Raw genomic sequence first — 25,453 nt, 5'->3', positions numbered from 1 at the left:
ACAGAATGGGCAATATTTCCCAACCTACCTCCTAATGATGGTATTCCACATGGATCAGTCCTGGGTCCCATTATCTTCTCCATTCACAGCTGTCCTCTTGCAGCGATTATCACTTCCTTTGGAGTATGCCGATGATACACAGATTTGTCTATCCTTTTCCCATGCATCTCTTATGAAGCACTCTACCATATCCTCGTGTCTACTGGCCATTCAATCCTGGATGGATGAACTTGTCCTAAAGTCCTCCAAAACTGAGATTCTTTTCTTACCTGCTTCCACTATTTCTCTGGCTCTCCCACCTGCTTCAACCTCTATTACTCCCTCTGCTGTATCTATCTCATCTACCTCTTGTAATCTTGGAGTCTATCTAGTTTCCTCTCTTTTCTTTACTCATCTTAGTTCCCCTTTCTCTTCTCTTCTACAATATCCGGAAAGCTAGACCCTTTCTCTCATTCTATGCTGCAAAGCTTTTAATATCTTCTCTAATCTTCACATGTGTTTTCTACTGCGCTTGTCTTCTTTCTGGTCTTCCTGTCTCCTGCTTAAGTCCCCTTAAATCTATCTACAACTCCTTGATACCACTCTTTTTGCCCCCGTCCTCTCGTGACTCAAGCTCTCCTGCTGTTTCTTCACTGTGTTGGCTTCCTTTTTACTCTCGGCTTAAGTAAAATGTTCTCTGCTTAGTCGGCAGGTTTCTTCATAACTCCCCCAATCTGTCTTCTCTCATTTCTTTCTATTCTCCTACATGTTCCCTATTCTCCTACATGCCCCCCCCCCCCTTGTGCACAGTCCAATATTCGCTCTTTTGTTCTCCTGGATCCGCTACACTGGAATGTGCTCCTGCTGGCTTTTTGTTCTCTTCCCTCTTACTCTCATTTTCGTGCTCGCCTCAAAGACTATCTTTTATCCTTGCAATGATTTATCTTGTGAGTTTCATTTATGTTGATAATTTGTTCAGCGCTTTGCCGGAAAGTGCTATATACATTCAATTAAAATACACAATGCAAAACACGTATTTTTCTTTTTTTTATCAAATAATACACCATCTTAACATTTTGCAGAACCATTTTTAGAAGATTTAATTTACCTTGCTGCCTAAATTGTACACCATGCTTTACCCATCATTGAAAAAAAACATCCCAAACCTCAAAATACACACTACTAAAACATGTAGATTTAAAAGGTGTATCAATTCCAACCAATTCAGACCAATGAATGAAAGTAATCGAGAACGTTATCTAAAGTCTAATTGGGTTTTTTCAAGCCTGATCTCGTTCTGCAGCAGGAAAATCCAGACAGGAGGCCAGCGCAGTGGGAAAAGCAGGAAGCACTTCCGATGATCCATGTTTGTGTATTTTGCATTACTCATTTAATTGCTCGTAGCTGGCAATAAACGTATGAGAAAGTAAAATGAAGACGTGTTGAGCCTTGAGTGCCTGCGCACATAGTCTGACTATGTGGGTCTGCAAGTAATTGTTTCATCTTGTGACTCCAACATGTTAATTTGTTCAGACAGGGGCTGGGAACAGGGCCATACAACCTGGGGCACTTTTCTGGGACATCATGTGCCACTTTAACCCCTTAACTGCTGAGCTATTATGCCTTCCTGATCAAAAAGGATGAGCATACTCGCCCACCATTCAAACGTTTTTTTTTCGTGAAAAGTCGTAAATTACAATTTGTTAATCCTCACACTATTTTTTTGTTCTTCCTGACCCAGTGAGATTCTGTAGTGCACCGACTCTTTAAAGAGGTGAGAAAAAGATTACCCCTCTCTACACCAGTAGAGGTCAGACTTGGTGATGTTCTGTACTATAACAAAATTAGAACATGTCTCATTAGATCTACACACAATTTTTACACAATTTAACAATTTAATACCACAAAACTACAAACATACTTTTTTATATAATTGAACCATATATCCATGGACCACTCTTATATTTACTTACAGTACAAATTTTATTGGATGTAAAAAAATTCATATATACATAAAAGCAGTACACAATGTTCTAAACACATTCTTGCACCAAGTCTTACACCACTATCTTCTGCTGCATCCGTTTCACCCATGCCTTCTGCCCAGAACCCAGTGATTCCAGGCCAGTACATTTCCTGTTCGGTTTGTGGGCAGGCATTCTGTTAAATGACTGTCAGTGTAGCTCGCTGTATGTAGCCACAAAATACATTTCTGTTTGCAAATGTTAACAAATAGAATAGTTTGCCCAGACGACATTTTTGTTTCGTATTCAAAGTATAAGGGGGCACTGAACTGAATGTGCCATGTGCGCATGCGTGTGTGTGTGTGGCCGTGTCTCTTGTTAAAGTCTATATAAAATACTGTCATTTACTAGTAAATCTCAACTAACACATCTCTGCATCATGTGGTCATGATATTGCACGGATTACTCAGAATACCCATCTTCACTGTCTGTGTGCAATGGCAGGAAAATAACATCATGGGGATAAAGAACGGGCAGTGCCACAAACTCAACAGATGCACCAGCCCACGCAGGGGGTGCTAGAGGGTCAACTGGCATAGCGGACAACCCCTCTGGCCAATCGCTCTGTGGACTCGCCTCCTTTCACCGAGGAGGCAGAAGTGCGAGCCCCTCTATGGTCCGGCAGGAAACGGCCTGGCCTGGGGAGGCACTTAAATAGCCTGGTCTGAGAAGGCCAAGTCTCTCTTCCAGTCCAGGTATCACCAGCCACCCCCCTGCCCAAACTATAGTTCCTGAGATGAGTAGAGGATTAAAGTTTAGTTACGGTTGATGACAATGCCGATTTTTGGTCCTTCAATTTTGTGCATGTTTTTATGCTGTTTTACGGTTGTTAACCAGGCCTCATTTCTGTCCTAGGTGATTGCAGTAATGTTTCCAATTCTTTTTTCTGTCCCAAGTGGACTTACAAGGGCGGTCCTAGGGAAGGAGACACACAACATTCTTTCCGCGAGCTATAACCACTGGCTACATCAGTCAGGATGGGGGAGACGGGCACTGATACCACTAGGGAAGGTTGGGACTCCTCAACAACTGATGTAATGGCCTTGTTCGGTCCATTGTCTAAATAGGAGTGACTGAACTGCAGTCGTATACCGGGGTGGGCCATTCTCGCAAGAGGGGAAATGGAAGTGAGAAGTGCTCACAGGTTTGGAATTGGACTACTTAAAATGGGATTGGCAGAGCCACCCGGGAAAGCATGATGTTTTTGAGCCAGGCATACTTATGGCCTGACCAGGGCTGAGACCTCCCGATAGGATGACTCTAAGAAAGTGACTATTTGTTTTCCAATAAATTGTAATATGTTTTTTTCAAAAATCAGAAAAGGTCTCTGTCTCATCTCATTATATGTGGACAATGTATATGATTTATTACTGGGTAGGTGGCCATAGTTGGGGTTAGTCCCGCTATGCTGTTGGACAAACTCCCGGCACAATGAGCAGTACTCCACACCTCAAGCCATTCTAGTATTGTCTCACAAACAGGAAACACAGGTAAGTGCAAATGTGAGGTAAAGCGTCAATCTCTAGGTATCTGCAGAATGTAGATTCATTTTAAGTGACCAGCGCATTGGTGGAGTTTCAAGAACACTACGTCCAAACCCATTTGCACCGATATATGCAAAACAAATGGTAATAAAGCCTGCTTTTCTGCACCAGAGAGAATTGGGCGATATGGGCAGGAAAGAGGTGCTTTATGACTTGAAATTAAAAAAAGACATTGACAGACTTCTATCCTCAGATACCTACAAATTGCCAGACCCAGCAACATCAAATGGATCCACTCCCCATTTGGAATGCCCCCCACAAACACATAAAATAACATGACACACTGTTACACAGAACATTCAAAATTATGAATAAGGCCTACTGAACACTACAAAAGAGATCCGCAAATATATTCAGGTCAGTTGAGATGTTGGGACCCAACCCTCATGCCATTCCAAAGAAACCCGATTCCCCCATCAGCCCCCACTGCTCCACATGACCTCCTTCTCCTCTTCACCCCAAGAATAGTATTAAAGAAATTCTACTGATCTGCTGTTACCTACCAGGTTAGCAGTGGGAGAAGGTATTGTGTCCTGAGGGTTATGGCAAAGGCATCCTTTCCCTTGTAGGACCCTCATCTTTTTACCCTCGTAAATATATCAGAATCTCTGCTGTTTCAGAAACTTTGCGGGACCTCAAAGCACCCAAAATTCTGTTGGTTCAGTGAATCCACAAACTAGTTTGGCCAGCACAAACCTTGAATGACAAGCAGTAATAAAAAAGCGATTGAAAAGAATTTTGCTTTCCCTAATAGCTCCTCAATAATTTCCCAAAGATTCTTCCCCTCTCTGACACTTGCACCTTTACCTAATACCTCACCTCATTACCCAAAATAGGCGTATTTTCCTTGCCTTCCCCACCCTTTTAATGGTGGGCTACTATACTGAATGTGTCCTTTTGGTATGCAATGACATATTTCTGAATGCAAACTAAAAAGCAAACAAATGCAGTTGATTGAGTGAAGATCTTTTGCGTTGTAGAGAATTTGCTTTCATTTTAAACCACATGGACAGGCATAAACTCAGATAGGCTCATTACAAGTTGGCTGGTACACAGCAAAAGTGTTGGTAATAATGTTTACCAGCACTTTTATCGGACCGGCTAACTACAAGTTTGCCGGTAGAGATGAAGGATGTTCCTCCAGCGAGTAACTGGAGGTAAATCTGACCCCTACTTGCAAAAAACTGCTGGTATTACCGGCACAGTAATACCGTTGCTGGTAATACAGGCAAAATCCAGTCCAACACAATGGAAATGTGCTGGTAAAAGTATTGCCATTTGCCGGTATGCCAGCAAAGCCGTAATGAGGCCATATACCTAAGATAACTGTGTTCAATGTCAATAAACACATACAACGCTTCCCCTCTACTTTTCCTTGGCATATGAACAGGAATGATGTTGATGCTGTATAACAATTTAAACAAGTGCATTGACAATAATAATATTGTAAATATATGTGTTCAGCACAAATGAACATGGTTAAATACATCTAAAAACATACACATAAAAAATCAGGACATAAACAAACAAGTGTAGATAGAATAAAGAAACACGTACTGACATCACCAATAGGCTTAGCTGCTTTGTTAGCACTTATTATAGTCATTTGCCAGTCATTAACCACATTTGCCAGCTTTTGCCAACATTTGCCCTAGTACTATGATCATTTTCCCTGTTTCTCACATCATATAACAGATATTGCTTTTGTATGCCATCTGTTGTCATAAAAGCCAAGATACTTGTAATGGGACAGACACAGTTAAGCTGGGTTGAAGCAGGAAAAAAAAACATTTGTACCTTCTGTATACCTGCCCCCTTCTGTCATGTGGTAGGACCCAATACAGCCAGAATGGGGAGAACCAGCGAGGGGAATTAGCACATGAGTAAGAAAGCTAACCCCAAAGCTATGCCTGAAAGTGTGTAATGACAGACAATGGTGTCTACATTCTTGCTACTTGCTACACGCATATTGGTGTATGCAACCAAGTGCTTTAAATAAGCAGGAATTAATGAAAGGTATGAAAGGTAATCTGAATGAGAATTCTATACTTTTATAACATAACCTTCCAATGGGCTATGAGACTTTAAACAACATTACTGAAAATAGATTTGCTTAAGTAAAATAATGTGTAGAGCAAACCAAGCACAAGGAATCCTTGAAAGGGTCTTTCATAAAAGCAATGTAAAATGCCTTTGTACTTTCTACAGGGAAACAAAACGAGGGTTGGCTGATAATGGAAAATATCAGTTAACACCAATTGAATCTTTCTAGGGACAAGACAAGTGTATGGCCCCCAGACAAACAAGGTCCCTTGTCGCCTTACTGAAGGGGGTTACATTTGCCCCATTTGTTATGACCTCAGCAATTAGGAATTGTAAAACAACCCTAAAACTCTGGTGACCAATTTACATGTTTGGGGGCAGAAATATTTAATAAGCACTCCTTGGGGAAGGATTTTCAGAACCCTGCTTCCTAGGATTTCATTTGGATACCTGGGTCCAGAGCATCTGTCCATTACTCAAGATCTAAGCCCACCAAATTAGGGGATTTACAATAATTGGGTATTTAAGGCTTGACCATTTTCCATCCAGAGGACTGGCAAGCAAGCAGTTTGGAAGATGATTTGCCCTGATCCTGTTCCTGTTATTCCTATAGCAAAACAAAAGAGGTGATGGATGCAATGTTCAGAATTAATCTTAACCTCTGCCATTGCTCTGGGCAATCCTCCAGACCACCATTGTTTGTCTGCCAAGCCATTACAAAAGGGGACAGACCAAATGCAAATCAGGCATGGTCCCACCCCAAAAGGGCAGTCCAGCCTAAACCGCTTGGTCACTTCCCTTCTGCATGAGACCACAAACATCCCAAACACAATTCAGCCTCATTGTGCCTCATCAGTGAGGAGTAGCTTGGGTCTGTAGGCCCAGCAGGCACGGGAACCACGTCTGCGCATACCTGTCCCACTTGGGGTAACTAACAAAAAGGGAAAGCCATATGCAAATCAGGCTTGGTCCCACCCCAAAAGGGGCAGTCCAGCACAATCTGCTTGGTCACATCCCTTCTGCACGAGGCCACAATCACCCCCAAACATGTTTCAGCCTAGCTGGGCCCGATCATTGACAGCGGAGGCCTTGCTTACATTTAGAATTAAGGCATCCAAAAAGTTGCTTGGGTTAGCTCAACCTGAATTGAAAATGCTCTAAACCTTTTTATTCAGCATTTCGCTACAGTATAGTATTGCATTCTGGTATTACATTCTAGCATTTATGGATTGAAATAAATGTTTTTGCATTAATTTGCAATATTTAACATTAATTTACATTAATTTGCATGGAAGGTTTGCATTGTAGGATTGCATTTCGATTACATCTTTTTGGTATATCTCTGAGAATGAGTGGGGTATTTAACTTTGGGTGATTACACTGAAAGAGATAATTTGGTTATTAAATGCATTTACCTTAGCAGTTAGCATTATGAGAAAGAGCATTTGTATTTTGCAGGTATCCTGGTGTTTGATTTTATATTGGCTTCATCTTGACACTTTGAAAGAGAAGGTTGTGCTCAGCCATTTTGATCAATATGAAGAGAGCAGTTATGATGTGTTTAATAACTATGAAAAGCTTTTTTTAATTACAGAACCTGAATTGTGGTATGTTGTGAAACAATAGTTACACAATAGTTACAATGTGGCATTGAAGAAGAAGTAAACTTAAGAGATGTAGGGATCTATCAGAGCCTTTGCGGTATGCCGGCAGTAATACTGCAAGGATACGACCAATGCAAATAGAGTTACCGATACTCGGTCCAGTGCTATTAGCACCAGATCAAGAGTAGCAGTCCAGTGGTAAGTTCCTATTCCCCACTGGGTCCATTGGTTGGGCGGACCCTTTAATGTGGCAGTAATAGCGTTACCACCGCATTTAAGGGCTACCTCCCAACTTGTGATGAGGCCCGTAGAATTATCTTTCAATAACGTGTTAAAAGGCAGTTTAGTGGTAGGAGCATTAATTTTTGACTGGCAATGTTATACCTATATGACCTATATGCTATGCCATTTTTTCTGTTTGAATTTCTGTCTTGTTCTGTTCGTGAAACACACAATATATGAGGTTCCACTTTAAGGATATTGGGGGTCATTTCGAGTTTGGCGGTAGCCATGGTGCTATTAGCTATGAGAACCTTGGCTGCCTCCAAACCCGGGTCCGGGTCTGGTGTCTCTGAATGGGGACTTACCGGGTCATTCCAACCTTGGAGGACCCGGTAAATCCCCATTTAGAAAACCATTCCCCATTCCCATTTGAGCCCCGATAGGGCTCAATGGGAATGGGGAAGGAGCTAATAACGGGCCTGCAAATTGCAGGCCCGTTATTAGCTCCAAGGTCCCTTAAAGGGTCCCGCTAAGAACGGCTGGTCAGAACAACCGTTCCTGGTGAGACCCACAAAGGGACCGCGGAATAGGGCGGTAGGGGCTTAACGGCACCGGCATCCTTACCAGTGCCGTTTACCCCCTGCCATCTGGATCGGAATGACCCCCATTGTTATACACTAACAGATTCCCATTACGGATGAATGTGCCTAAAGGTGTGGGAAAGGGAAACAGTCTTACTATGAAATGAAAAAACGACCTAGACCAGACTCACAATCAAATAGTTGCAAGCACAGAAAGGGTTGTATCACTACCACAGGGCAGAGACGTTTGCCAAGCTCTATGTCACTGCCTGTGCTGCCGTGGCATTTTAGAAAAGGTGCTATGACCTTCGTACACTGAGTGGAGGTGGGGATACTCCCCGTAAGGGCCAGCACACTTTAGCCAGCCGGCATTTCCAAGGGAAATATGCAACACTTTGTTTAGTAATGACAACCCTCCTCTGCTTTGCCCCATGGGGCATACGCTGCACAGCAGTCCATCCTTGGTACCATTTTTAAACTGAACCACTGAATACTTTGAATGCCGTTATTGGTTCAGTCAATTGCCTGGGCTCCCTACTCTGCACATTGACAATACCCTTTTGATAGCAATCTAAAAAAAAAAAAAAAACTCTATGGTGAGCGAAGGAGGAATTCGAAAAATATATCAAAAGAAAGTCTTACAAGCATCTGAATCTTTATTAGCACGCTTTGTGGGTGCGCCAGCCAATCAGGTTGCTCCAAACCCGGGCTGAATCTGATGATGCAAGCATGTGTTCGGAGCAACCCCAGGTCTCTGAGCACCCACCCTTCAGCCGGCGTTGCACTGTTCACCCACCTCTCCTTACCTTAACAGGGCTCCTCCACCCAGACCACACCGCTTGGCTTTCTGTTTCCACCATGGAAATGGAAAAGGGGCTAAGAGTGGAGCCCCGTCTTGCATTTCTATTGCAATCCTGACTCTCCCCGGACCCTTATTTTAGTGAAGCAGTGTGTACAGGATTTTTCTTTCTATTCCTATTAGCACCTTGAGGGTTTGCTTGGCGGTGCTAATGGCAATACAAACACATTTGTTGGGCTTCACCGACCCGGTAATGGCACCAGAGCCTGGTGTTAAGGCCCTCACATTGCTCTGCTCCTATAAATTGGGCCCGGCCCATTACCAGCCGGTGAAGCCCACAGACCACGTTATAATTGCCATATTGTTTGCAGAAACTCTTTCCTTTCACAAAGAGCAGCGGTTATTTACAATACAGGCAAAGTATCGGTTTCGGACACATAAAAAGGTTTCAGTCATGTTCCAAAGGGTATACATAAAAGAGTAACATGCAAGGGAGGCAACAGTCTCAAAACGGAGGAGACCACGTAAGCTAATATTGGGGATGAGGTGGTAACACTCAGGCTCAGCAGCGGGGAATCTTGCAGGCTTAGAAGTGGAGCAGCACATATGTTTCAGATGAGGGCACTGCACAGGCTCAGAAACGAGGCAGAGGACTCAGTAGGTGGGCAGCACAGAGGTCGAGAGGTGTGTCAGTTTAGAAACTCAAAAGGAGCAACAAACAGGATGAAGAACATGGAAAGCAACAACAGGGAAAGTGTGAAGCAACAACAGGGAAAGTGTGTGGCACTAAGCAAAAGCTCACACTTTCAGAAAAACACAAGTCATGGAAACCTTTTTCCTAGTGGATGCAGATTTTCAGTAAAAATAGAGAAACGGAATCACTATTTCTACATGAAACACAGTCCTGTTGATAAACCGTTGAGCAGGAGGTATGGAGTGGGTGCACATTTTTGGAATGGGTGTATGTCCTTGTAGAAATCTGTGAGAGCATTATATCCAAAGAGGATATTCTTGAAGTAAAATACATTTGAGTTTAGCAGTGTTTTAGGGTTTTTGAAAGGAATCTAGGTTGTCCTTCTTAAAGATCTCTGTGGTTCTCTGGAGTCTGCAGGCGGTAGTTTCATTTTAGAGGTCGTTATCTCATCGAGCAAGGCTTGGATCAGGGGAGTAAAGCCACAGATTGAGAGCTCGAGAGGAAGGTCTTCCAGAATGCGATCCCAGTTCCACTATACACTTGTGACCTCAACTCCCCTTGCCTGCCCTTTATTTCTCAGGCCCCTGTCTTCCACCAGAGCGCAGAGTGGAAGCAAAGAACAGATTGCGGCCAAATAGCTACCTCGCCTGGAATGTCATAAAGCACAGTAGCCCAGGTCTTCTCGGTGCCTATGCCATGCTCTTGTACTTACTTTGCATCGTTGGCCTCTATTTACTGTTGTGCCTCTCATTTCCATATTTCCCAAAATGTCTAGCTGTAAAACATCACAGTGAGACATTCACACGGGTAGCAGGAGGCTCGTGCTTGCATTGTTATTCTCTTTAGCAGGAAGAAATAATCGAATTATGAATTTGTAGGCTGCAGCAACTGCAAGTGCCCAATGGGGAGAAGCACTATCTGTGTTCTTAGGCATAATGACCTATAAGCAGATTTCATATATATGAGCTGTCCATGGAGCATGTTTATGGGGTCAGCTGCTGGAGACCAGATACATGCAGTCAGTCTCCAATGGACAGCCATGTGGTTATTTGAAATTCTTTGCAGCTTTGGAATAGAAAGAACATGTGGATACAGGGCCAGCAACAGAATGGGCACAGACCCCTCAGCAGGGTATCCTCACACCAGCTCTCTTTTCCCAGAATTGTTGTGCCACGGCTTAGAGTGTCGGGGTGTACTGACAAACTGTTTGCATCTTACTACCCTAGCCCAGGAGCAGAGGAGAAAACACACGTGCAAATGTACTAGGGAGAAAGGAGTTGTTCTAGGGGTAGGAATTACCTTAACCACACAAGCTGTGGTTGGCGCCCCTCCAGAAATCCACTGTATCAGCTCTCCAGCGGTGGCACGAGATCCTGAGAAATGTAGTGGTGCAGTTGATTGTCCAAGCTCTGTGATGCATAGGAGAGTCCTGAAGCAGCCGCAGTGTGAGTAGTGTGTCATGGCTAGTGATCCGGAAGGAGCAGTAAACTGGAACAGAAACAGGAAGTTAAGGGGAGTGGCAGAATCTGCCTGGCTCTATTTGTCACTGCCACTCCCCTCCTTCAATCAGAGGCCACAGAGAACAACCAAAGCAGATATGCATGCTTTCAGATCTCAAATGAATGCACATGTTTTGAAATTAACCACACATTGAAACCCTGATTCATGGATTATTTGCACCGAAAAAAACGGGATTTGTGCGCCATTCTGCCCGCAAATCCCCATTTGTTAAACAGGGATTTGCGTGCAGAATGACACACAAATCCCGTTTTTTTCAGTGCAAATAATCCATGAATCAGGGCCTTATGCCCATCACCCAAAGAGTTTCAAAAGATCGTTTTTCAATGAATCAAACATTTGATCTCACTCTTGCATAATTTAATTTCAATGTATGATATTTTAATAAAGTAGACATCATCTAACTAGTTCTTTTAAACATATACTCTATCATAGAATGTGACAGCAAGCATCTATATCTGAGATTAGATTGCTGCTGTAATTTAAGAAAGTAAATTAGATACAGTTTATGCCAAGAATAATTTCATTTGAGATTACAGAATGTCTTCACCGAATTGCGTACAGAGTTTCTTTTTGTTTAAAATATTTGTAGTATTTTATGATACATTGTATGTGTGTAATTAGTTTTGTTGAGCGATATCTTTAAAGTCTTGTTAAAGATTGTAGATGAATTAAAAGAATGATTTTGAAATGAGGTAAGCTCTCACATCACTGCTTTATTCTGTTCTTCACAGTGTCCCTTGGTTCTCGGAGATACCATAGATACACGACAGAAACACTAGTGTGTGACATGTGATCATTAGGAATATTGCTGTGTACTGAAAAGGCCTCACATCAGAAGACAACTATGAACATTAGGGCAATTAAAATTCAACAAAATGTGCAAGTTTGCAAAGATTGAGCTACAATTTCTACCTAGTATAGACATATCTAAGTTTCTTGAATTAGCCGCATTATCTATGATGGCAAATGCCTGGCATATACATGCAATGAGGATAAGCATATACTCCTTACCATCATTTGAATTGAACGGCCTATGAAGGATATCTAGTATCCTAGTAACTTTGAACTTAAAGGACATCATGTGGCTTCCCAGAAATATTATTTTAAAATTCGTCTGTAACTGAAGAGGTCTACAGTCTGAGTCTCAAGAGGGAAATTCACTCCATGTTTTCAGGATATCCCACAAAATACCCAGACAGTGACTCTAAATAGTAGTCCATTTACACAGAAAGGGTCTATCCTGAAAGCCTGCTGTGGTGATGGTCTCTCTCTGGGAGACATACTTGCAAACCTCTGGATAAGCACATCATGTAACACTGGGCAATTTTAATTATAAAACTATCAAAAACAGTACAACAACCCACTCCTCAAAACGAAGACAGAATATGCAGAACACATGTGTAGGTGCACAGGGTACTTTAGCAGGGAGGAAACTGCCAAGAATTGCAGTAATGTCCATCAAAAGTTTATGTTGTTTAGCAAAAAGATGCAACAAGGGCATTAACCAGTCTCTAGGACCCCATAAATGTACCAAAGGGATAGGGTCTCTCACTTGTACCAGATTCCAGTCCTCAGGTCGTTCAATGATTTCAAACCAGGCATCGAGATGCAATGATTGCGGGTGGAACCCGTTTCGATGGATGCGATCCACATTGATACTAGGCAGTAAGTAAACATTAAGTCGGTTTGGAGAGGTGCTCCTTGAGCTTCAAAGGTGGTGTTAAGCAGGGCAGATCGATGGGTCACATGGGCAGTTCTATGATTGAGAGAAGTTTGAAATTATGAATACCTCTTGTTCGAGTCGACGAGTGATGCAATCCTCTATTAGCTCGAGTCAAGTTGCAATGCTAAATCCTGGCTGTTTGATGCTTGGCTCGATGACGCAGTGGTGCAAATTCATCTGCACAGTGTGCTGGTTCGATGATGCAGCAACAGCAGTTCAAATTTTGAAGGTGAGTGCCAAAGGCAGCACCATGGGTCCTCATGGTGTGGGTGTGGAGAACAAGGTTCGAATGTGGTTCACAGTGGTTTGAGTGCTGAAAACAGGAGACCTAACTGCTTTTGCTCTCTGGATGCTGCAGGTCGCCCAACAGGGGGCTTCTGGGCAGGGCGAGTCCTTTTCAGTCTCCCCTCTCCTGGGCTATGGAGTTGTGCTAGCAGAGTGGTAGGCCTTCGTCCTCAGCAAAATCACCCCCGATGTGCCATGGGTAGGGAGCAGAACTTTCCTCTGACTTGGACCACCTGTCTCCATTTTGGGCAGAGGGCTTTGGAAAGGAATGCTTCCACAACAAGGCCAGATGAATTCTTCCTGATATCCTTAAAGATCCAAAAGTGAATCAAAGAGGGAGTGGGAGACCCTCTCTTTTACAGATGAAAGGAAACAGGGGATTGTATGGAAGTGAGACTGCTTTAAGGGGTCCAATCTCTGCCACTGAGACAAGTGACCCTTTCCTCTTCATGTCATACCCAGTGTGATTTGACCCTCAGGAAGTTAGGGGACAGGAAGGGGGGAAAATGCCCACAGAGAAGTAAGAAAGCTAAACTCTTCCTCAGGCCCCTTATGCTCTCAGACTGTCCTAACTCCACCCATTCCTCAGCCTGCAACATCAAAGGCTCTATTTGGTGCCACACCCTAAGATTAGGCTGGCCTTTGATATGGTATTGCTTCTTTAAAGCCAGGCCCTTAGGAAATCTCCTCATGTGAGCTACTGGGCCTTGCAGGGAGGAGTTACCCATGCTCCCAGAGAGTCATACGAGGCAGGGATTCTGTCATTTGTCTCATCCACTGCAATGCACACAGTCAGGCTCCCTGGAATCCACATAGCCTCACAGAGCTGGTCTGAGCTCACAGGGTTGACACTGGTATGAATCCAATTTGATGTGGCGTAAATAGCTATGTGAACTATCAGTCACCATACCAAATCCTAGGTATGGCTTATATTTCAAGATTAGATTGCGGCTAGGCAATCGTTTATGACAGTAATAAAGGCAGTTTCAACAGAGGCATTTAAGTTAAGCAGTCCCTGCCTGCCGGAGGTTTTAACTCCATCTCCTGTCAAAAGGGCACATGCAACCTTTTAACCTACTAATTGCTTCTCAAGAGCAGGTGTTGCAGCTCTGTCAGGAGACTGGTGCAGCGGCCACATGTGTACACTATGCTTTTAGCATGGAGTTTTATGTAAGGGATGTGTGGTTAGCAAACCACACTTTCTGAGATGGATTACAATAATCATTTTATTATTAAATAAAAAACATTCAAGAGGGCAATGCTTCACATACTTCCAGTCAAATAGGTCAAAACCTTCCCTTCCAAGTGTCTGGCTAATCCTCCAAACAAAAAACCTACTGAGGCCATCTGCATTGGAGTGATGTGAACCAGGTTTAAGTTGGATGTTCAATCCATGTAGGGTTGTAACCCAATGCAACAACATGGCATTACTCCCGGCATGACCCTAAGGCATTTAAGGGACCTGTGGTCAGTTTGGACCATGAATCGAGGTCCACAATGTAGGGTTTTAGTTTGAACACTGCCCTGAACTACCTTCATCTTCTCAATTGTGGACCAGTTGTCTTGCTCTGCCAAGTGCCTACTACTGTATGCACACCGTTGCTCGGACCCTTTAGCACCAATTCTGAATTAACAACTGTCTGCTTGAATGGTGAATTCCTGCCCATAGTGTGTGATCTCTAGAACTGGATTCTTGCACAAACCATAGTTCAAGATCTGGAAGGATGGTTAACAGGTTGAGGTCCAGGTGATCTTCTTTGGCATCATCTTAGATGTCATATAATTGAGGCAAAGGGCAAGTGCTCCATACCCTTGATGAAAGAACAATAGTAAACAATGAAGCCCAAGAAGTCTCTCACCCGTGTCTGAGTATTGGGGATATCTGAAATCCATCACTGCCTGGAAATTGACATGAGGAGGCTCTTTCTTTTTTTCTTCAACCAAAGATTTATTAAACAGCTCAGTTCACATATACAAAGAAGTACATTTCTTCACACCAATGTGTTTTACGTTTTACATCTCCTTTAGAATTGTAAGATCAATAACATTCCCCCACGCCACCAGTCCTCGGGCGGCCGTATAGTTTACCTCTCTGTTTCTAACTCACTCCCCTCCTCCTCCAAAAATGCCAGTGCCTGTAGTCTCTTCGGGATATATAGAAGCAATGTGTCCTCCTTTATTGCATACTGTGTGTAAGGAGACCAAATTTTACTAAAGATCCTTAACGTCCCTTGAGCTATCGCCGTCATTCTCTCCACATCTACCGTGTCCCAGATCGCGTAGTACCACTGTTGATAGATGGGGGTTGCTTCCAGTTCCATTGTCTCGCTATGCACCTCTTTGTAGCCATCATGAGATTTGGCCATATCCTTGCCGCCTTTCCCTCTACCCACCGTTGTTGTCCAAGCATAGTGCCCAGAAGCACCTCCGACCCCTCCAAGTCCCTTTCCACTTCCATTATCTCCAGCACCTTAGACTTTACCTCCTGCCAGAGGTGCTTCCATCGCTGGCACCCCTATCATGTATGAATCATCGTCCCCTTCTCCGCACATCCCCTCCAGCACAGCTCTGCCCTCGTGGGGAACATTTGTGGAGCCTCTCCGGTGTGTGATGCCAGTGGTGAAGAAGCTTATACTGCAATTGCTGTTGTTGTGCCGACGTGTAAGGGATGTGCCAGTCTCCCAGCACCATGTCCCACTCTTTGTCAGTGAATGGCCTCCCCCTTATCCTCTCCCACTTGTTCCTTGCGGCTAAACCGCCTTCACAATCCCCTTTCATTAGGATCTTATATATTGCCGAGATCAGCCCTTTGTTGTAATCTGCAGTTGTCATCAGTTTTTCCCATTCTGTGAGTTCTCTCGTGGCCCCTTCCATCATTGTGGGTGCCTCTGCCCAGTGCATCCTTTGGTGATAAGAAAAACAATCCTCTTCCTTCAAACCCAACTCCCTTTCACAGTCTGTGAATGTACGGAACCACTCCACTTCATAGAGATCACTAATCATCCTGATCCCCCCTTCCATCCACCTCCTGAACCTGCCATACTCTTTGCCAGGCGTCTGCGGGGACGGCCATGGTGAGAGGCTGAGCTTACCATTCACATTGTAAGCTGTGCCGAGAGGAGAGGGTAGGAGCCTTCCCTTTCCATTCCACTTCATCCCTGAGGACTGACGAGCCATCCGATGCTCCAACACGCTAGTGAATAAGGTGGGCATCAATATTCGCTTTGCTGATTACTCTGCTACAATTCATCTTATATTGCCAGCATCACCCTAAAATAGGAGTAATGCTAAAACAAAGCCTGCTATCCTGTTTTGGGGACATGCGTTCATTCACCTGCCATTGTATGCAACACGCTTGATGGCCGCACTTCCTGGAGGCCCCCTGAGCTGTATCTTTCTGCTGTGCAGCAATCCTGGCCTCGGATTGGCTGCCTACTGCTACACCTGCCCCCGGCTTCACCGATAGGCGAAAGCCGAAGGGCGAGCTAAAGGGCCTGTCTGCACCTGCCCCAGACCCCTTCGCAGATCCACGTGAGTACGCTGCTTCTTCTATGCTGCTCGCCAAATATCTGGCAATACAAGCAGCAAAGAACCTCAACAGTAACTTAGAACACGTCGCAGCCTCCCGGTGTAAATCTGAAAACACACTCAATCTGACTACATCATCCACTACCTATACGAACTTGCCCACCGGAAGGCCAGTGCCACTGTTTTTCCACAGATCTTATCCCGCCTGAGTGCCCGCACTGTACTAGCATTACTTAGCCGATGTGTCTCTTGCCTCGCGTTAGCTCCATTTTAGATCACGCGTGCTCTGCAGCTAGAACTCTATTTCGTCCGTACTGCATTAGCCACATTTAGCCAACGTATCATTGTAATTTGCGCCATCCTGTTCATGTGGGCTCTGTTGTTGAAAACTTTATTTTGACTGTACTGCATTAGCCACATTTAGCCAACATATCCTTGTAATTTGCACCATCCTGTTCATGTGGGCTCTGCTGTTAAAAACTTTTATTCAGCCAGTACTGCATTAGCCCTATCCAGCACATACATTACTGTAACTAAACTATTCTGCTCATGTGTGCGCTGTAGCTAAGCATTCTATTTAGCCTCTGCATTGCACCGTTGCTATCTAGTTTTCATGCGCCCGCACTGCATCAGCCCTACCTAGTGTAAGTGCTAGCTCCGCACTGCTCCAGCTCTACTTAGCCCACCTACGTTCCCAGATCTATCCCACCTACTGCTAATTACCCGCTTCCCACTTAGACAAACATCTTGCATAGCCCACGCTCCTGCTGCACTATCATCAGAACCTGGACTGCATGTAACCTTAGCTAGCAACTTCTGACTTTGCCAATCTCCCCACTTACCTCCACACCAGTATCATGCTACTACACCTCGCCTCCCCAGGGCCATTGCTCCCCTTACTAAGCATAACATACTGCGTATTGCAGATACCTACCTTCTTGCTACTTCTATCACTAGCTAGTCCAGCTGCTCTCAGCATTTTGCGCACTGAAATTATGACCCCCACAATCAGACCCACGACCGCCCACCTGAGCGGTGAGTTGCCCAATATCTATCTAAATAACCCTGCCTTATGGTTAGATCATTTCACCAAAAAACCCATACTTAATCAACCATGCTCCACCCGCCTAAGAAACATAATACTAGGAACAAGATTCCTGGGCATGACGGGTCATCCTATGCACCCCAGTATCCAGTCAAAGCGCCTAATGCCCAGCCAATCTCCCCAATCTCCCATCTTGCCTACTTTCCCCCAGATGACCTCGGCCCCACCGAGCAAAGCCACACAGATCAAAGCCGCGTTGGTCAACGCAGGATCCCTTGCAGCACATGCACTGGACAATGCTGATCTTATCAAGACCCAGGAGCTAGACCTCATGACCATCTCTGAAACTTGGCTGCACCCCGCCTCTGGCCCAGCACTATCCTTAGCTATCCCCCCTGAATATTCCATCACCAGATGCAACCGCACCTCCAGAGGTGGCGGATTGCATTCATCCATAGAAACTCGCTTGGACTCAGAACCCTTCCAAGTACAAACTTGGAATCGGCTGAGTTACTCTCTGTCAAACTTCCCTTATCTGCCATCCAAACAGCCACTATACATCTAATCTATAGACCACCTGGTCCTCCCACATCATTTGTGGACGACATTACTTCCTTAGTACTTGATAAAGCTAAAACCAATTCTCAAACAATCATACTTGGAGACCTCAATCTAGGTTACCAAGACCCTAACAACCTTACGGCCACTGACCTCGCAACCTTGGATTCTCTCACAATATACGTGAATCCACCCACATAAAAGGGAGGTCCCTAGACTGGCTAAGCGATACCAACTGTAACATTAGCCTACTCTCAAATGCTCCATGCGCCTGGTCAGATCACCACATCATCACCTTTAACATTGAAGCAGCGCACTTGCCTATGCCTTCCATTGCCCCGGCCATCCCTACCAGAAACAAAAAGAACATAACCTCCGAAAAACTACTCCCCCTCATCCTTCCCACCCCGAATACTGTCACCAACCACTGTTCGGACCCACCACCCTGGCGGACACCTACAACCAGGCAATGCTCTTAGCCATAAACTCCATCGCTCCTCTCAAACTAAGGAGACCCAAACAGTATGCGCACCTCAACTCGTGGTTTACACCACAGCTAAGAGTGCTACGCAAAGAGAAACGCACCGCGGAGGCACGCTGGAAAAGTCACCCGTCTGATGCCCACAAGGACAGTCTATTCCTTGCTACTCTCAACTATAAAGAAGCCATATTCCAGGCCAAAAAAGAATCTTACAATAACCGTATCTTAGCAGCACAATCTAACACCAAGGGACTATTCAAAATCCTCAAGGAACTTGAAACTCCTGCAGCACCGCCTGACTCCTGCACCAAAGATAGTACTTTGTGTTCCAATATACAGTCAGCACTTTTGGGTAAAATTGCAACCCTCCAATCCAAAATTAAAAACAAACAAAACTCTTTACAGTCTGATCAACTTCCGACCTCTCCCGCGTCCAACATTTGCCAAACCAACCCACCCTTTAAACCGTTCGTCTCCCCCCTCTTACCATTCTGGAAGTGGAAAGGATTATAAATAACCTTAAGCCCTCCAATTGCCAAGGCGACCCATGCCCTGCTCCCATCATTAAGGAAGCTTCTCATGAATTAGCCCCTTTCGTCATGGCCTTCATAAATGCCTCATTCAAAACTGGTATAGTCCCTGACAACCTCAAGGATGACTGGGTAATCCCACTACTCAATAAACCTTCACTTGACCCTACTATTCCGACTAATTTCAGACCCATCACCACGGTCCCCTTCGTGCTCAAGATTCTAGATCGCGCAGCATACCTGCACATCCAAGATTATCTTGAATCCAATAATCTTCTTGGACTAAGACAATCTAGCTTTCGCCCTAAACATGGGACGGAAACAACCCTAATTGACCTGAAAACTCAAATGGAGTTACTAAAAGATAATGGGAAGTTAGCGCTACTCCTCCTCCTTGACCTCTCTGCGGCATTTGACCTGGTCAACCACCAAATACTCTGCCAACACCTTAAATCTGTGGCCCACTTCTCTGACTCTGCCAATGCATGGATCCACTCCTTCCTAAGCAACAGATCCATGTGGGTCTTCTCGCCCTTAGCCTCTGCAGACCCCTCACCGATTCACTGCGGCATCCCTCAAGGGTCGTGTGTATCGCCCATGCTCTACAATGTGTTTACCAAACCACTCTTCGATGTGTTTGATTATCTGGGTGTCTCCTACACCAACTATGCAGACGACACCCAGATTCTCATTCCCATCACTGGTGATCACACAGCCGATAATAAATCCCTGAATGATGTTTATTTATTCATCCAGGCCTGGATGGCACAACATGAACTTTGCCTTAACGAAGACAAGACAGAGCTCCTACTACTAGGTTCGACTCAACGTCTCAACAAATTAGACCCAGCCTTTAAGTCTTTCAATATCGACGGCAACGACATCAAGCTTTCAGCAGACACCAAAACCTTAGGCGTCTATCTAGTCTCCGCTCTCTCGCTGAACAGGCAAGCAAATGCAGTTAGGTCGGCCTCGGCTTACACCTGCAAACTTATCACCACCTGCAGACCCTTTCTCAATCAGCACAACTGTATCACCTTGGCAAGAACACTCATCATGTCTAAAATCGACTATTGCAGTGCACTCTACTTGGGGACTAGCCAGACTAACCTTAACAAACTGCAAACAATCCAGAACAATGTCATCAGGGCTGCCCTCAACATCCCTAGACGGTCCCACATCTCCAATGTCCGATCTGATCTACGTTGGCTCCCAGTAAAACAGAGAATTGCTCTGAAAACCCTAGCTTTGACCCATAAATGTTTGGACTACAAAGCACCACCTTACCTCACCTCGCGTCTCACACTCCACACCTCCACACGACCCACCAGAACACCACATATTCACAGTCTTCTTCTGCCCAGATTCAAACTCCAAAAAGCTAGTGGTGTGAGCTTTCCTGTCCTAGCCATTAAGCTCTGGAACTCCCTGCCCACTCCCATCAGAACTGAGCCCTCCTTCCTAGCCTTCAAGAACAAAACCAAATCCTGGCTGCTTACGCAAACTATATGAAGCACCATGATCAAGTACTGGCTCCTACCTGTAATATACTGTAATTGTGTCTATATTCTTTGTACTGTGCTGTAAATATGTTATATGCTCTATTTTTATATTGTATGTACTGTAACTGCTACAAGAAGATGCGCCCGGTTGCCCCAGGGCCTGGCTGCGCTTTACAAATAAATAAAATTAAAAAATACAAATTACCATTTCCCAGATCCTCACAGTGTTGCTTGTAATTGGAGTCCCAAATGGACTCATTGGCCTATCCCCCTTCCTCTCTGCCTTCACCTTCCATAAGTGCTCACCTGCCACTGCTCGTTCCATCCCCACCCAGAGCTTATGGTTTTCTGGCCTTCCCCATACTGCAAGTGCCCTTAGCTGCCTGGTAATATCTCAGTATGTTCAGACACGCCACCCCCCATGCAGCTTGTTCCTGAACAGCACCTTCCTTCCTATTCTCGGTTTCTTCCCTCCCCATAGGAAAGTCATAATGCATTCCTGAATTTCCTTCAAAAGCTTCCCCGGCAATGCTAAGGGGATTGCCTGGAATAGGAATAGTAGTCTGGGTAGTACGTTCATCTTGATCACAGCTATTCTTTCAAACCAAGGTATATATAAGTTCCTCCACCTTGCTAAGTCGGTTTTGAGTTCTTTGATCAGCAGATGGTAGTTAGCTCCTACTATGCCTTTGATAGACGCGGTCAAATTCACCCCCAGATATTCAACCGAGCCCACAGCCCACCTAAACGGATTCCCTTTTTCCAACTGGGTCTTTTCCAACTCCCCTACTGATAGGTTCAGGATTTTCGGACTTCCCGAGGTTCACTTTGAACCCTGATTCCTCTGAATATGCTCCAATCTCCCCCAATACAGCTGGCAGTGACTTCCCCGGCTCTGTGATCACTAAGATCACATTGTCCGCAAACAATCCTATCTTGTGTTGAATCCCTGCCCAGTTGACCTTCTCAAATCTCTTTGTTCCCCCTTATCTGATGTGCAAAGTGCTCCATCACTAGAGTGAAGAGGAGTGGTGACAATCCCCTTCTTATTGAAAATGGTTCAGTCAGGCGCCCATTGACTTTCACTTTGGCTTGTGGGTGTTGGTAGTTCACCTTTATCATTGCCATGGAGTTCGGTCCCATTCCCACCTTCTGCAGTGTTTGTTCCATAAAGGCACAACTGACCGATCAAATGCCTTCTCAGCGTCTAGCATCATTAGGCATGTGAGTGTGGCCCCCTCCTTCCCTGCTTTGTCTACCACGTGAAGTACCCTCCTTATGTTATCGAATGTGTTACGCACCTGTATGTACCCCGTCTGATTTTGCATCACCAGCCCTGGTAGTATCCCTTCTAACCTGGTCGTGAGCACCCTTGTATAGATCTTAGTGTCCACATTGATAAGTGCAATGGGATAGTCTGAGGAGCACGCGCATGGGTTCTTCCCCACTTTTGGAATCAGTGTGATGTGCGCCATGTTCATGGACACCATAATCTCTCCTGTCTCCCGGAAGTGGTTAAATAGGTCTGTGAGGATTCCTGCCAATAAGTCCCTGAATGTTGTGTAAAATATGGCCGTTAGTCCATCTTCCCCTGGGCTTTTATTCATATTTAATCGAGATATTACCTTTCACACCTCCTCCACCTCTATGGGCTCTTCCAATTGGGCCTTCTGTTCAGATGTTAGCTTCGACCGTTCCCTTCCCTTCAGGTATGTCTCCTGCTTCTCCCTTTCCAATGGTTCCTCCTTATATAGATCTGAATAGATGTCCCTTACATTGTTTCTCTTGGCCCCCTCCGCCCCCACTCTTCTTCCAGTCTTATCCTCCAGTGCATCTATAAATGCCTTTTGTTCTTTAGCTCTCAGTTGTCTCGCTAGCGCTGTTCCCACTTTGTTGCCCTGTTCATAAAACCTCTGTCTGCTCCGTAATAGTGTGCTCTCCACTGCCTTATTCGTTATTTGCCTCAATTGGCCCCTCGCGTGGGCTAGTTGCTTGGCCACCCTGATTGTGCCCTTCTGTTTGTGTTTCCCCTCCATTAAATTTACCTCTCTCTCCAGTCTTTCCTCCACCTCCCTCCGCTACTCTCAAATCCTCTTGGATGCCTCTATGAGGGTCCCCTTTATGTGTTTCTTAAACGCAACCCATCTCTCCCCTGGATTGTATCTCTTTCCCCCTCCCTCCTCAGATTCCTGTATTTCGTTCTCGGTTTGTAGCCTCAACTCATTGTCCCTGAGTAGGTATTCCTCCAGTCTCCAGCCCCCCGTTCCTCTCGGGGTTTCCCCCCTTCCCACTCCAGTATAATCAGCACATGGTCCGAGAGTGTCATGTGTCCCATTTGTATATTACTGTTTGCCTGGATTATACCTTGTGTTGCCATTACATAATCTATTCTGGAATAGGTCTTGTGGACATGGGAGTAATAAGTATAATCTCTTTCTTGGGGGTGTCTCGCGCTCCCCACATCGCAGAGCCCTTCTTCCCTAAACCTGTTCACTAGTTGTCTGGACATCATCCCTGTTGCGTGTCCCCTGGGTCCCCCGAACTATCACACACTGGGTCTGCTGCTAGGGTGAAATCCCCGGCTATAATCATTTCCCCCTCTGCAAATTTACAGAGCTCTACAGAAACCCTCAGAGAAATGCCTTTGCCCTTGATTAAGGGGCATACACTGATGCCCATGTGTACACCTGGCTCCTTCCCCTCCCTTTCACCATCATATATCTCCCTTCCATATCCCGCTTGACCTTGGGTTCCTCAATTTTTATGCTTTTGTGGATTACGATTGCCACTCCTGCCGGCTTGGAGCCCGCCATGGTGTGATATTGCTGTGTGTAGTTTCTGCTATGTATGCATCCCTCATCCCCCCTCACTAGGTGCATTTCCTGTAGGCAGATTGTCTCCGGCCCCTCCTTATCTAATTCTCTCAGGACTGCTACCCTCTTGTTGTGGCTGTTCAGTCCCCTTACGTTCCATGTTCTCAGTTTATACATCCCGCTTTAATTAATATCCCTCTTATGTTCTCTGGCACTGTCAGCTCCCTATGATGTGGAGTCATCGCCCCCCTGCCCCTTCCCACCCCTTGGGCTGGTTGTGAATTCCCCTCCTATAACTATCCCTGGATCCTTGCCCAGGTTCTCGACGTGGTCCAACTTGGTGAACTATGCTTGGTCTCACTCCCCCCCGCCGGTCTCCCCCCTATTTTCTTACCGACCATCAGGCTATATTCTAGTCCATGTGGTACTTTAACTATGAGCGTTAGCTCTTTTCGTGCTGTACCTCGTCATGTCTTCCTCGCCTTTTCCGTAGTCCAACCCTGTGGACCAGGTCTCTCTGCAGTCGTTTTTGCTTCTTTTTGGGTTCCACTGTCATCACCTCCCATCTCCTTTGAGAGAGTCCATCCTCTACCGGGGTGACCGTTCTTTCTTCGTTGCCCATACGGAATTTGATTCTCGGTGGATGGAGTTATCTGTATTTTAGCTTCCTCTTATGTTCCTCTGTTAGTGGCTTGAAGACTCGTCTCCTCACCAGCATGGTTTGGGACAGGTCTTCGCATATCAGCAATTTGTGCCCTTGCACTCAGATCTTTCCCTTTGTTCTGGCAGCCCCTGTTAGCTGTGCCTTGTCCTTGTAGTTGTGCATCTTAACCAGGATATCGCTGGGTCTCGCCCTGGGTCCATTCTCCTGTTCCCCATATTTCAGGCCTTCTCTTTGTCCACCAGTTCTTTGAATATTTCCCTTATGCAGGCCTCTAGATCAGAGTCCTCCGCTCCTTCACCAGTTCCTTGATCCGAATGCTGTCCCTTCTTGACCTGCTTTCCCCGGTCTTCGCACTTCTCTTCAAGTGCCCTCAGCCTCTCTTCTGTTTCCTTCGCCTGTCGCAACCACTCGGGCTCTTTTTCATCCAACCCTATTTGGTGCTCTTCCATCACTATCCCTCTCTCTCCCAATGTGTCAATGTCCCTCTTGTTGCTGGTGATAGCTTGAGAGAGTTCCTCTGTTATGCCTGCGCCCTCCGCTTTAACAGTGTTCGTCAGCTCGTCTTTAAATTTGGTAAGCGCTGCGAGCAGATATTCCTTAGTGAGGGCCATTGCGCCAATGTTCTTTTCCTTCGGGTTGCCAAAGGGGAGTTTTGTTTGCACTTGACCCTTGCTGCATCCTTCCTGCTCACCCTGATTGGAATTCTTCTTTTTTGGTCCCATCAGTTTCCCCGCATGTTACTACGCACCCCCAAATTTCCTGTCTTCCCCGCAGGTTGCCTTGCAGCCCATGATGTCCTGGCTCCTATTACTCCGCTGTTATCCTGCTTTTGGTTCTGCCCCCTCTTACGCCGGCCGTTCTATACCGATATTTACTCCTTTCCTCCCCTCCAGATGGGTTCTTTCACTGATTTCTGATAAGCTAGCTTTACAGTTCTCTGAGCCCTGGGGCCTTCTTTTCCTTTCCCTGGGGTCCTTGATGTTGCCTCTTTATGGTGGAGTACCTTCAAGCTTTATGGCTCCTAAAGCCTATCCCCCTTGGGGGTCTTCTGCTCACAGCTGCTGGTCTTGCTCTCCTGTATCCCCCGTTCTCTTCTCCGGTTGACTGGGGATTGCCCTAGTCCTCCAGTCCTCTTTGGACAGCTTGTGCTTCAGCCTCTTCCCCCTTCCCCCTTTTCCTTCATTTATTTGCAGCTAGGTTCCTTTCTAGTGTATTTGCTCACCATAGGCGGTATGCTCTTCAAAATTGCTCCCTGTTGCTGTTCGCTGGCCTTGGCGCCTCTTCCTTGGGACCTCTTCCTTCCCCCTTGCAGC

Source organism: Ambystoma mexicanum, chromosome 2q, assembly GCF_040938575.1.
Source record: "Ambystoma mexicanum isolate Mex_15411 chromosome 2q, UKY_AmexF1_1, whole genome shotgun sequence".
Lineage (NCBI taxonomy): Eukaryota > Metazoa > Chordata > Amphibia > Caudata > Ambystomatidae > Ambystoma > Ambystoma mexicanum.
Note: the sequence above shows the minus strand (reverse complement) of the source record.